General features: G+C 47.4%; 1 non-coding gene across 1 annotated transcript; it reads right to left on the reverse strand.

The window, feature by feature from the left end:
• Positions 1-229: 229 nt before the first annotated feature.
• On the reverse strand, positions 230-439 carry LOC144164461 (small nucleolar RNA U3). Its single transcript, XR_013321208.1, has one exon. It is a non-coding gene; the product is annotated as a small nucleolar RNA U3 (small nucleolar RNA).
• Positions 440-10,478: the final 10,039 nt, after the last annotated feature.

Here is a 10,478-nt window from a genome sequence, read left to right on the forward strand (position 1 = left end):
ATTTGCAGACTTTGAGTGTGCTCGGTGCTGATTTAAGCTGCTTGCCTCAGAAAAAGCCAGCGAGCAGCACAACATCTGCTTGGGAGTCAAAACGTATTCAAGCTGACTTTCTGTGGAATGCCTAATGAAAATACAAGAAATTGTTCACGGAGTTCAGTACGAGCGCCTGGACCACCCTTACTAACTGCACGTCGGCTGACTTCACAAATCAGAAAAAATGTTGCACCTGGCCACAGATACAGGGTCTTCGCCATCCCTCAGTCCAATCACGGTTCCAGGGAATGGTCATAAATGAAGGAAGCCGGGCTTCGAACCCGAGGCTGCGTCACCGCCTTCTCACTCAGGCGAAGACCCCCAACTCCTCATCGTGGTCGAAGGTGTTTTCCGATCGCGGATGCATCTCGGCGGTCACGCGTATAGAAAGAATCCTATGACGCCTGATATACATCACACATGCCTGTATGTGGGTGACTACAGTAACATACTTCAAACGCTACTAGTATTTCTATGTAAATACCCCTTACGTTGCCTCGTACCGAAGCAAATAAACGGTCAGCAAACAAACAAACCTTCTATTCTGAGTTTGGCCTGATTACCAGCCGGTTTCTAACTACAAAGAACAACAGCTGTAGGGCGAGGAGCCGCAGCTGCGATATGGTCCGTTTCTAGGGAGATGAGCTCGTGTTGTCATGGCGGCCACAAAGGAAGCGTACGTAGTTTCCTCTGGAAACTGTATTGTATTTTTATTAAGATGAGCGAATGGGCATTCATGTGTGGAGTTCAATTGTCCTAGGGATTAGAAAAGTCAAATGCTGCCGTTTCCAAGTCAGCTGCCGTGCGTTCGGGAACTTAAACTTTATGATTGCTTCATCTTAACTAGTGACCGCTTCACTTACTAAAAGTCGCTGTCGCAAGCTGTCATCGCGCAGTCACTTCTCAAACGCAATAATTATGATGATGCACGCTGACTGCACCATCTAGCTTCACTAAAACAAATGTTGCATCAGAACATAAACGAAAATTTGCTTCGCTGTGAACAAAGGACATGGTGCTGTTGTCCTAATGCCGCAGTCATAGGCGGATAGTACGGGGGGTATCGGGGGCCTGAGCCCCCTCCGGTGTTTTCAGGCCCTCTGCCCTCCCCGGCGATGATGATCCTTGTTCCCCTACTCCTTAAAGTGACATTACCAGTTCCATTACCAGTAGACATTTTTTATAGTTGCCTCTACCTTTTCCCCTAAAATATTTTGGGCTAAAAGCTATCTGCATTATTTAATTGGAGCAGACGTTGACGACTGACTTTCCTAATTTCCAGTTATTAATTCGAATTCTACCACAGGAGGGAAAGCACAACAGAAGCGCTTTAATGTATGTATGTATGTATGTATGTATGTATGCATGTGTGCATACACACACACACACACACACACACACACACACATATATATATATATATATGATGGGTACATATCAATATCATCATCATGGGCTGAAAGTCAGGGGGGGACGAGCTCCCTTCGGGAAAATGAAAACTCCGCCTACGGCCCCAGTCATTTTGACGCGTGCATCCTCGCCTCCGTGGAGCGATCGGCTAGCTCGTTCGGCTGTTACCTAATCAAAAGGTTGGAGGTTCGAGCCCTCTCGAGGGCAGCGCGGTTTTTTTCTTTAACCGTTATTAGTTTAGTGGTTGCTCCAGTGCCGTACCTTCGAGCGTAGCGCATCTCGTCGGATATTGATCGTCCTAGTATGTTCGCACAAGGTGCACTGGTATGAAGTGAACTTGGCCTCTCTTGACAAACGTTGTTGCAAGGTATTGTTCTATCCGTACAGGTAACGGTTTCATGCGGTATGTAGACGTTTGAATTATTCAACTGTGCTTTTCTTCTTTCGGTACAATTTATATATTCGTGATGGCAAAAAAATGTAGCGATGTAAACTTCGGGCCTAGGACGTGTGTGAGAAAGAGGCGTTTTTCAACTAACTGTGAAACGTGGTTAAGTAGCCTGGTGTTGACGGGACAACAAGGAGACCGTTGAGAAACAGGACCAAAGGTCATGGCTCTGCTAAAGACGCGCTTTAATCTCCTATTCTTTCACTGGTTCATGATGATGTTCATACCACCCTTGACTTGCCGTCTTCATCCTTGTTCTCAACACACTCCCTCCCGCGACAATGAGGCCGACGCACATACGCACAGAATGCCTAAGGAGGAAACAGAAATAAAATTACGATTCTGTCCGCAGCCTCGTTCAATTCCCTTACGCCGGTCAGTCGCAGGTCGTCAGCCGTTTTCTTCTTCAACGGTGCTTTGAAGTTTGATGCTGCTTCATAGCTATGGTCTTCTTTAGGATCGGCGATGAAGGTGTAACAATACTCTGGGGCACTTCACGTAAGATATAGCGGACTGTCGTGCGTCAGGGTAGTCTATCATGTCACCTTGGTAGGAATTGCGCATGCGACTGAACCTTTATGTGACCTTGCCTTCTAAACGTTGAGGACGCGATTCCCCTTTGCCAGACAGAACAGGTTCATAGTTTACGGGAATGTCCAGTAGCTCTGACCCCAAGGCTCATTCTGGCAGTTTCGCTCTTTTTGCTGAGCTTGTCCGGTAGTTGGTGTCTCTTCCGTCGGTTCAAGCTAATTTTCCTGGCGCCACTGTGCAAGATCAGAGGAGTTTGAACAGCTGGCTTCTGATACTCGGTTACATGCTCAGGAAGTTCCGCTGAGGGTTCTCCACGCTCTCCCCTTTGCGACTGTACACATTCACTCCGAGACGGCGGCGTTGCGCATATGGCAGTTAGGGCTACAGTTGTCAGCTAAAAATTGGGTGGTATTGCTGGTGTATTCCTTATAGGTGTTCCATTGGGGTAATCGGATGGCTCATTACCGGCAGCTGGGGAGGTAGTAGTCCAGCTTCACGATGGTATGACGGGTGCTGCTTCATGAGTGGTTGCAGGTCTCTATGAAAGATTATCTTTAGTGACTTGCTGCGTGATAGCATCTGTACGTGCCAAGAGCATTATAGATATATTTTCACTCAGTAGCCACTTCACGCAAAAAATCGTGTATAAGTAATTGTCTCTTGAATCTGGCCATCAACCTTTGTTATCTCGTTTAGTTTTTGGATGACAGATTCCTGAAGGTTTCTAGCATACATATTGTCGAAATTGGTGAACTCGCAATGTTTTTTGTCGTTTTGGCGAGCTTGCAAACATCTGCCCGGAGAGTGTCCCTCAACTCTATCAATTGACCCATGACATCGCTGTGCTTGGGTAGGCTCAATGTCGAGATGGAGGGTGTTCTTGCCACGGTGCTCCATCGGGACATCTCGGGGTCCCAGGTGGGCGGTGTGATGCGTCGAGCATCCACCCTGGCGGGCACCGTTCAAGAGCAAGTCCTCCGGGAGCTGGAGTTGAAGGCGTTTCCCGGGCCTCGCGTACCTCGAAGGCCCTTTGCGCCGTCATCAGGAGTATACTGGGCCATTCCTCCAGGGTTTCGGGACAAGAATGTTGAGGAACACGAGCCAAGGCCATGGCTCTGCTAAATACGCGCATTAATCTCCTCTTCTCTCCTTAGTTCATAATGATGATCATACATTCTTTGATATGCCGTCTTCGCCCTCTCTCTCAACAGAGAGCACACAGGACCAGCGCTGGTCCTCCAGAGCTAGTTCTCCAGCACTGGTGTTCCCGCTTTGGGAGTCCAGTGCTAGTCTTTTTTTTTGTCCCGGTTATACCACGCTACGTAACCATGTTCAACTCTTAGAACCAACTACACTAGATTTACGCATTGAAAAGTATTGAACTAACTCTAGGGGAAAAAGAAAAAGAACATGGAGTAGTTTGCAGGAAGTCAGGATATTGGACACAAAATTGGAACATTGGTCTGAAAAAGTAAAAAGTGTATAGGTTGTTTACAGCTGCTTTCAGTACATCCCCGTCGATGTTAAACCGAACTGTTAAATTATGGTGCAGTTCGCAAGGCGGTCCCAATAAAAAGACATCCCGCAAAAACACGTTTTCGAGTTATCTAAAGATGCAGGGGATTTCCTATTCTAATCGCTTGGTGTTCGTTTTCCTATACTATGGTTTTCAGTGTGCTGTCGACAAACACCAGCAAGAAATATAATGAATTCAGAAACGCAGTTACCACCCCGAATTGCTAAATCTATAAGCACTACAGGACGAATACGTCGTGGACGGTAGTTAGTTCAACTCATCATCCAAACGTCCAGTCGAATAAGGAGTGTTTAGGAAATGTTTCACGTGTATGCGTAGATTGTCTAAGTGATTTCAGTGAGCTTTGCTGATGTCAGACCGTTACTACAGCCTAGCGCATACGTTGCGCGAGCTGGGAATTCATCTTCGAGGTACTTTGTTCTGAGCTAGTCTTCGCAAGCGTGCTCTCCCTGCTTTTATAAACCTTTTCATCCGTTTCTCTTTATTAAGATCAGAGCATGTTCTGGGCTGTGTTGCGCATGCGCAGTTACGACTTCCTGTCGACTCCGCCAATTGTATGTCCGCTAGCACAGCCCACAGATAAAACGGAAGCTCTCAGGACGAAGAAAATGAAATGGTCTATAGCGCAGGTTTCCCATCATTAGCGTGCTCAGAATTTTTGCCTTTGGGAAGCGCAGATTTCGATTAGAAATTGTGGTGCTTTTCATAAGAGGCGATATGAAATGGTAGCACACTTTCATTACTGTACTACCAAATATCTTATATGATTTTCCGTAGTCAGCTATATTTTTATTTCTAGGTGGAATATCGAAGCCGAAGTTCCATCCAGCTAGAACGATTTCCACCAGGAGAATCATTCCAGAAGTTCTCTAGCTGGGGTAGCAGGTGCTTTTCCAGATGGAAAATTTCCCTAATTCAAAATGGAATGATGAAATTTGCAGCTCCTCTTCTATCTAAAGATAGTGGTTTTCTTTCTTAAGCATTAATTCTCACTCGATATATTTCATTTGAAGCATCGTATTCAGGTACAAATCATTTTATAGCTAGGATCTCCCCTTTTCTGTAGCTGAAAATGTGACATATCTAGCTGGAATTTCACAGTTTCTAGGATTCAGGTGCAAGGACTACTGATAGGCCGCAGTAGGCCTAGCAACATTCTAAACCGTGTCGCCTTGCTAACATTAAAAAACCACAAAGGCATAAATGCTAGTTGATTAGTTTTATTGCACACCACAAAAATATTTGCGGGGCTATACGCCTCGAGCGCGGCCTGTAGGGGCGCCACTGAAATCCCCCTAGCGGCCCGTTTCGAAAGCAGGCGCGGGAGTCGGCGTCCCGCTCCCCAGTGCCGCCACTGCTTTTGCGGCACGTCCACGACTGAGATTTACCGTGTGCGGGCGTTTGAAATCCATGTTTACGTGGAGCAGTCACTCTGTTCGCAAATTAGGTGTGTTTTCGAGAGTGTAAATGTTTCTGACGCGATCTTAGTGTGGTATATTCGCCAGGTGTGTGTCACAGGCCAGCGTCGCGGAACCGGCGTGTGATGGAGCCGACTGTAGTGACACTGACCTGAATTTACTGGCAGTGTCTCTGTAACCACCGGTTCCTCAGATGTTCATGCTACGGTTATACACTGCGATTTAAATTGGTTTTGTGCGCTTACATAATGAGCGGGGCACTCATACCTGACAGCACGGCAGTTTCGTTTGCCAAAATTATAGCTCAGGTATTGATCACCACCATTCACAAGCCAGTCTGTGTTAATTTCTGGAATATTCAACAAAAGTACGATGGACAAGGCATAATTATACTCGGGGATCTGCACACGACAAAGTCTTCTTGTCGTGAGGTGAGCGCCCGCAAACATTCATCTGCTCCTCTGCGAGCAGCGCGGAGACGGGCTTAGAATAAATATAATCCGCGTCCGCGACTAATGCTTCTTCGAAATATCGTCATATGGAACAGGGAGCCAGCAGAATAAAGCAGAAACTGAAATCAGAGGGCCTTATCACATACCACTCTCTTCCAACGATACCTTTCATCGCTTGTTGAAACAGCCTACCCTGTATACTTCCAAAAATGCGGCCGCCGTATGATCAGCTGTTCGTTGAAGTAGAAAAACAAAAGGAAAGTAAACGCGAGATTTGTGTGTGTGTGTGATTACTAAAACGTTCATTGGTTGATTCCCCTCCGCATATGTACACAGCGTCCCCCTCCTCCCCCCCCCCCTCCAACGATGTCTCGCGAAATAGCAGTGCATTTCACCTATAGTTTGGTCTAGTGAACCCTACCTGGCTTAAGTTTCGACGAACGTCTTTAGTATGTCAGAAGCTGCACTGTTTTTTTTTTTCGTTTGAGAATTATGTTTCTTAATTCCGCACTTGCACAGCATTTATTTTCCCGTGGTTTCATTAACTTGCCTTGGTGTGTGGGCACATATTTAACGACGCACAGCTAGGCTTGGAATATACTTAACACTTTCGCATGGTTTATAGCTTATAAAAAGCATAAGTTATTGTCCGGGATTGGGTAATCACATCGCCGAAACATATTTTTCTGCGACGTATATATTCGAAACGAAGCCGCATTAGTTGTCGACGCTGCAAAATGAAGCCAACCTTTAATTGTTCCAGTATCAGGTCTAAACGAGGCGACAGTAGAATTCATTTGTGCCTGATGTTTTGGAGGTGACAGGGGTGATATGTTGCTACCGTCGCCGACACCCGGAAGAGCGCCGACGAAGCGCGCAGCACTGCGTCCACCGCGTCTCCGGGTAGCTCCTGCAGGCGATCGCGTACTCTACGAAGACACAGCTGCTTTTTAAGTGACCTAAGCGTACTCTTTGCCTATAGACGTCACCATAACAAGTTTTTTTTCAGGGCGCGGAAAGGCGAAAAGAAGCGAAATAGAACCTAAACACTGCACGCGGCCCTATCAGCCACGCAGCGCAAATCCCGTCAACGCCGCGGATAAGCGGCGGCAGGCGGCGCAGCGATCGCGAAGCTCGAGGCGTATTGAGCTACTGGCGTATTCCTTGATGTGATTTATTGCTACCTGAAACCGTAGCAATAAATTTTACACTAAGGCTACCAATAAAAATGTAACAAAGCATTCAAAATTAAAATATCTTGCGTGCATCACAATGAACCGCTTGTACTCGAACTGACGAAGGCGCATGTCGCTGAGCCTGTTATCTTTAAATCTCGCATGTAAATCTCGCACCTTCTTGATTGGGCACTTCGCCTTGCCGAAGCCCTGGATGATGCACCAAACAAACATCGCTACGCTTTCCACAAATGATGCACTACTAATCAACACAATGTGCAGCATTGCCAATAAACGAAGCACAATCATTCCCGATATCAAAGCAGCGATAGGAAGACCGCACCCGTCCTCCTCCGGGCCATTTTACTTGTTATGTCATGTGTGCGAAACTGCCGTCCATAATCGGTCACCTTGTCGATAGCAGAAACATTAGTTCAAATTGACTATGTTTTTGCATTAACATAGTAGCATACACTATATGAGGGTTTATTGTTTTCATTTTTTATTTCACCACCGAGAGCTCCAGTTTTTGCAGATGATTGAAATACGACACTTGCCAAAAGTGTAGCTAGAAAAAACATCCTTAAAGCCGCTTGTACTCAGGAGGGGGTGGCTCAGGGCATGTTGTCCGGGGAAATAGTTTGGAGGGAAAAATATTATCGGGGACAGCCCCTAGAAACATAGCCATTTTTTAACCGGCACATGAGAAACCTCCGCCATCTAGCAGTTCTGAACCACCGCAAGCACAGGCTTAGGTGGGCGGCATCGTGTTTGCACCGCGTACACCGACGGTTGCAACTCAACGCAGCCGCCGAATTTTTGATGAAGTTATTACACCAGTGCCACAGCAACATTAGTTCCGAGATTTTTGCCGGTATATGCTAGATGCTAAATACTGGACTACATAAACCGGTTGCTTTCGAATGAAAACATTGTTCCAGACATGTAGTTTATGCCATACACTTTGGAAAGAAACTAAATCGATTAAAATCGTACCTGGCACCTCATTTCTAGCTTACACTGCGAGTTCTATTTTCCCAGTTGGAAACTGAACCGCTCTAGCCGAAAACGATGCATTCCAGCCAGAGTCATTCATCTCTACAGCCACATCTCTAGCTAGAATCACCATTTCGATGCCAATCCATTATTCCCCGTAAGATCCAGATGTTCTCCCACCTTGGAGTTCAAATTCTTGGATCGAATTCATCAATAAAGCAAACATGTATGTTACTAGATGGTAATTCTCCTCAGCAGCTGGATGTAGGCTTCTTCGAGCTGAAAGCTGTCATTTCTATCTAGCGTTTTTCAGTCCAGCTAGGAATCGAGCTTGAAGTCTATATTTCTTGCGAGAATTTTAGCTCCCATTTCATAAGGGGAGATCTTAAATTGTTTCACGTTGCAACAAAGACAATTCCAGACATCAAACTTGACACATAAATTAGAAGGAGTTAAATGGAAAGAAAAGACTGCCAGGTTAACTAAGCGTAGAGCGAAGTCATGCAACTCTGCAATAGGGTAATGAGGCCCAGCTTATAAAATGAGAGGGCTGGCCTTAGGAGACCAAGTGGAAAACAAAGTCATCTTCTCAACTACTCGTTCACGTATGCCGGTTTTATTGCAAAAACAATAAATCGTTTTGGTAGCTGTAAGGTCCACTTATGAGATCAGCGGCCAGGCGCCCGGGCTGCGCGTGAGAACCCGCCACTCAGTCTGGGGGCTCAACACTGTGGACTCTACGCCGCAGCCGTCGCCAATTCGTCACGGCGCGCACGGGAGACGGATTGTCTGGCCCACCGAATACCACGGGGATAATCCCCCATTGAGAACGCAGACGGCGGCGCCGGGTTCCGAGAATCGACGACGTGACGCGCGGAGGAGGTGGAATTACCGGCGTCGAAGCACGCACCGCGCGAGACACCATCGTTAACGCGCCCCAGTCGGCACAGTGCACTGTCGCCGCCTTTCGCTCTCACCCCGCGGAGTCGCGCGCACTTGCTCGTCCGCGAGCATGCCGTTGACCCGAAGATGGCGGCGCCTCATTGAATATTCCGTAGCGCGCTGAGTGACAGCTGTCTACGTGAATTTGGGCACTCCCTTACGCGTGTACGAACGCTACAGGGGCGTCCCCGAGAGAGTGTGATCTCGAGGTGTTACAAGGCCGAACTTGGCCGTTAGAAATCGTTCTTGTCTGAGCGCTGAGCTGGGCAATTCCCGGCTGGACAAGGAGTCTCGACCGTTAAAGATAGGTTGGGATTTGTGAGCCCCCTATGCTAGAGGTTAAGATCGCGTCGGAAGTTTAGGGTACAGCGCCGTACCGGGCAACTAGACGGATCTTGCAGCGAGACAGAGTCTCGGCCGTCGTTTGTCGAGCGGTTGGTGTACGCTCCAGGGTAGGAGAGTTAGACGAAGATGAGAATCTCAAGTGATTTGTGCGCACTTGGAGGTAGCGTCTAGCTGAAGTTTGAAGTTTTTTTTCATTACTCATGTACCCAGTTTTCCTACTGTAAATAGCTGCATATAAACTCCTCGTTTCATTTAATCAGCCCCAACGCCTTGAGTTCGTCAATTCGACCGCCGTCTCCAAGAACTTCAACACCATTGCCCTGCCAGCCTCCTGCCAAATCAACCGGAGCCCGTGCGATTGGGTTCCTGATCGACACCGGACTTCGGGGAAACGAACCACAACAATCTTTACTGTAGCCTTTAGCGGAAACGATGCTATACGGACTGTAAGGGACAGAGGTCCAACCAGCACCTCGCACCAGACCTAACGACTCATTCCGTCATACGTCGCCATCACAACTATTTCTAAACACGCAAAAAAGCACGAAACAACAGATTTGCGAACTGGGTGTTACTCGGTGTCTCGGAGTCGGAGGTTGTAGCGTCCGGAATCCACCATCTGCTGGTTCGTTGTACAAGTGGAGCAAGCTGGCGGGCCTCCTCCGCACACTGAAGGTGTCCTTGGGCGTCGGCGTTGAGGTCGTCGTGTTTTACTTGCAGAAGCATAGCGTCAAGCATAGTAGTCGGCCGTCTTCTGTACCCGAGCTCCAGCGATGTCATCGGAGTATTTTTCTGGATAGCCGTGTTATACGCAAACGGGACATACGGAAAGAGTTCATCACAAGTATTAGGTTCAATGTTGAGGGACAAGCAGCATATACGCAATTGTTTTGTTCAGACGTTCCGTTCGTCCGTTCGTTTGGGGGTGGCACGCCGTCATTCTCCGGTGATCCGTGTTGCTGTAGCGTAAGATTCCCTACATAAGCTCCGCAGTAAAGGCCGTTTCACGGTCCGTGATTAAGACTTCGGGGGCTCCATGCTGCAGCACAACTTTGTTTATGAATAACTTAGCGACTTCCTGAGCTGTCCCCCTTGGAAGAGCATCAGTCTCTTCATACCGCATCCTGCAGTCTGCCGCTAGAACCATTTACTAGTTCTCGAATCATGACGTAGGGAAAGAGCCGAAAAGGT

This window comes from Haemaphysalis longicornis, unplaced genomic scaffold (genome assembly GCF_048455015.1).
Source record: "Haemaphysalis longicornis isolate Haplotype H1 unplaced genomic scaffold, Haemaphysalis longicornis Haplotype H1 scaffold_13, whole genome shotgun sequence".
NCBI lineage: Eukaryota > Metazoa > Arthropoda > Arachnida > Ixodida > Ixodidae > Haemaphysalis > Haemaphysalis longicornis.